Below are 4,358 nucleotides of genomic sequence, written 5' to 3'. Positions count from 1 at the left end.
TAACTACTATAATACTGCCTCCTATATACAAGAATATAACTACTATAATACTGCACCTATATACAAGAATATAACTACTATAATACTGCTCCTATATACAAGAATATAACTACTATAATACTGCTCCTATATACAAGAATATAACTACTATAATACTGCCTCCTATATACAAGAATATAACTACTATAATACTGCTCCTATATACAAGAATATAACTACTATAATACTGCTCCTACATACAAGAATATAACTACTATAATACTGCTCCTATATACAAGAATATAACTACTATAATACTGCCCCTATATACAAGAATATAACTACTATAATACTGCCCTATATACAAAAATATACCTATTATAATACTACTCCTATATACAAGACTATAACTGCTATAATACTGCCTCCTATATACAAGACTATATCTACTATAATACTGCTCCTATATACAGGAATATAACTACTATAATACTGCTCCTATATACAAGAATATAACTACTATAATACTGCTCCTATATACAAGAATATAACTACTATAATACTGCCCCTATATACAAGAATATAACTACTATAATACTGCCCCTATATACAAGAATATAACTACTATAATACTGCCTCATATATACAAGAATATACCTACTATAATACTGCCTCCTATATACAAGAATATAACTGCTATAATACTGTCTCCTATATACAAGAATATAACTACTATAATACTGCTCCTACATACAAGAATATAACTACTATAATACTGCTCCTATATACAAGAATATATCTACTATAATACTGCCTTCTATATACAAGAATATAACTACTATAATACTGCTCCTATATACAAGAATATAACTACTATAATACTGTCTTCTATATACAAGAATATAACTACTATAATACTGCTCCTATATACAAGAATAAAACTACTATAATACTGCTCCTATATACAAGAATATAACTACTATAATACTGCCTCCTATATACAAGAATATAACTACTATAACTTAGAAAATAGTAGATAGTGAAGTGGCACTGCTTACGAGATATATTCCAAATAGATTCCCAACTTGGGTAAGCTGAGTTTCCAGGGGAACACTTGAAAATAATGCAATACTTGGGGGTGCAGATAATATGCAGAGATGCAGCACGATAATCACAAAAAGAGAACATAGACAAATCGCACTCACTGTAGTTGCCAGAAGGGATGATATTTATTCCAAGAACATAATCCTGGTGATGGGACGTGGAGGAGTACAGGAGCAAGCAACTAGTTTCACGCCGGGAGGCGCTTTCTCTAGCTTGTGAACAACGTCTGGGAGGAAAGGGCAGGGTTTTCAAATCCCAGCTTTGAATGACGTAACTAGAGATGAGCAAACTTACAGTATGTTTGATTCGTCACGAACTTCTCGGCTCGGCATTTGATAGCTTTTCCTGCATAAATTAGTTCAGCCTTCAGGTGCTCCCGTGCGCTGGAAAAGGTGGATACAGTCCTAGGAGTCCCTTTCCTAGGAATGTATCCACCTTTTCCAGCCCACCGGAGCACCTGTAGGCTGAACTAATTTACGCAGGATAAGTCATCAACTGCCGAGCCGAGAAGTTCGTGACGAATCGAATTTACTGTAAGTTCGCTCATCTCTAGACGTAAACTATGCATATTAAGTAGGCTGCAACACACAGCATAAAATCACATGAAAAACTGTAAAAAAGTATAAAAATCAAGGGAAGGAAAGGATATGAGAAGTAGAAGTGGGAAGCAAAAGGAGACATGTAAAGAATATAAAAAATAATAAAGGAAAGAGGGGTGGAGTCACAGAAAGACACTAAGATCTTGTCGGTCACTAAAGCGGTACAAACTGTTCCAAACGCTGGAGCTTGTGACGTCATAGCCCTGCCCCCTCATGCCGTCACGCCCCGCCCCCTCAATGCAAGTCTATGGAAGGGGGCGTGACAGTCGTCACGCCCCCTCCCATAGACTTGCATTGAGGGGGTGGGGCTTGACGGCATAAGGGGGCGGGACTATGACGTCACGAGCTCCCGGCTCCAGCGTTTGGAACAGTTTGTTCCAAATGCTGAGAAGCGGAATACCCCTTTAAGACTTAGTCCATCCATAGCTCGGGTATGTATAATCCATCTTTCTTCACAACGAAGGAGCGTTTTGTGCCGATTGATGCCCGGTGAGTTTTCTTTAACTCTTTGAATTCCATAAAAGATCAAAGTCTCTGGATTTCCTCCATGTGCGTCTGACATGCTCAATTATTCGGGCACATCCGTGTCCACCGTGAATGGACCTGTGATGTTCGCGGAATCTCACTTTCAGTGGTCTTATTGTGGAGCCGATGTAAAATCTTTTGCAAGGGCAGACGACTGCGTATACCACGAATTCAGTTCGGCAACAGATAAAGTCTTTCACTAGTATGTTCACTCCCCCAACACAATAGTTTTTGCCTGGAACAAAAAATCTACAGTGCGAGCAGTGGCCACATTTGTGGTTACCTGTGGGGCTGGAAGAGGATAGCCATTAGTTTTCTTCTTCTTTATCTTCCGAAGGAAGAGTACTACGAACGTACTACGAATACTTTTACTTCTTCTAAAAGATACTAGAGATGAGCAAATTTTTAAAAAATTTGATTCGCCCGATTTGCTGAATTTTTTTAAAAAATTTGGTTCGGTCAAAATTTATTTGCGGCGAATCTGTATTAAAAACAGCTATTTCTGGCCTACAGAGAGCCTCGATAGGGGTGTAGAACACTTTGCCTTGCTATAACACGCATAGTGTATGTACTGGGTTAGTGAAATAATACTGTTATTCAGAATGACATGCAGATTAGAGGCTTCGTTATTATACTCACTGTCGCAGAGCGGCACAATGACAGAGCCTGGAGGTGGCATCAGTATGAGGAGATCATATAGTGGCTGAATAACACAGCCTGGAGGTGGCGTGAGCGTGAGGATACCATATAGTGGCTGAATGACAAAGCCTGGAGGTGGCGGAAGCATAAGGAGACCATATAGTGGCTGAATGACACAGCCTGGAGGTGGCGGAAGCATAAGGAGACCATATAGTGGCTGAATGACACAGCCTGGAGGTGGCGGAAGCGTGAGGAGACCATATAGTGGCTGAATGACACAGCCTGGAGGTGGCAGAAGCATAAGGAGACCATATAGTGGCTGAATGACACAGCCTGGAGGTGGCGGAAGCATAAGGAGACCATATAGTGGCTGAATGACACAGCCTTGAGGTGGCGAAAGCGTGAGGAGATCATATAGTTGCAGAATGAGACAGCCTGGAGATGGCAGCAGCATGAGAACATATGGTGGCAGAATGAGACAGCCTGAAGGTGGCATCAGCATGAGGATAACATATGGTGGCAGAATGAGACAGCCTGGAGCTGGCATCAGCATAAGGAGAACATATGGTGGCAGAATGAGACAGCCTGAAGGTGGCATCAGCATGAGGATAACATATGGTGGCAGAATGAGACAGCCTGGAGCTGGCATCAGCATAAGGAGAACATATGGTGGCAGTATGAGACAGCCTCGAGGTGGCATCAGCAGCATCAGGAGTCCTGAAAGTGATCCAGTGACATAGTGGGGCAGTGGGTGACAATACCAGTACCCGGTGACGAAGGTGGGTGAAAAAAGGAGAACTTGGCATCAGATGTGTGGCATCAGGTGGGTGGCAGGATCAGAATAGTAGCTGAGGCAGGTAGGCAGAAGAAAACGGTCTCTTTTGTAAAAGTGTTAGTGTGCAATAGTAAGGCTCCTTTCACACTATAAATTCATCCGCTTAAAAGAGACCTGTTTTAATGTTCCGTTCTGAAAACCCTTAAAATCGTCCGTTAAAAAAATCCCATTATAGTCTATGGGATTTTTACATTATCCGTTTTAACCCGTCATAGCCCGTTATTAGTAACGATCATCAATCGGCACAAAACACTCCTTCGTTGTGAAGAAAGATTTATCATACATACCCGAGCTATGGATGGACAAGGTCTTAATGAGCGACAAGATCTTAGTGTCTTTCTGTGACTCCGCCCCTCTTTCCTGATAATTTTTTATATTTTTTACGTTTCTCCTTTTGCTTCCCACTTCTACTTCTCATATCCTTCCCTTCCCTTGATTCTTATACTACTTTACAGTTTTTCATGTGATTTTATGCTATGGTTGCATTTGAAAACCCTTCCCTTTCCTCCCAGACGTTATTCACAAGACAGAGAAAGCGCCTCCTGGCGTGAAACTAGTTGCTTGCTCCTGTACGCCTCCTGTACTCCTCCACGTTATCCCTTCTTGCATCTACAGTGAGTGAGTGTGATTTGTCAATGTTCTATTTTTGTATATAACTACTATAATACTGCTCTCAC

This window comes from Hyla sarda, unplaced genomic scaffold (assembly GCF_029499605.1).
Source record: "Hyla sarda isolate aHylSar1 unplaced genomic scaffold, aHylSar1.hap1 scaffold_2892, whole genome shotgun sequence".
Taxonomy (NCBI): domain Eukaryota; kingdom Metazoa; phylum Chordata; class Amphibia; order Anura; family Hylidae; genus Hyla; species Hyla sarda.
Note: the sequence above shows the minus strand (reverse complement) of the source record.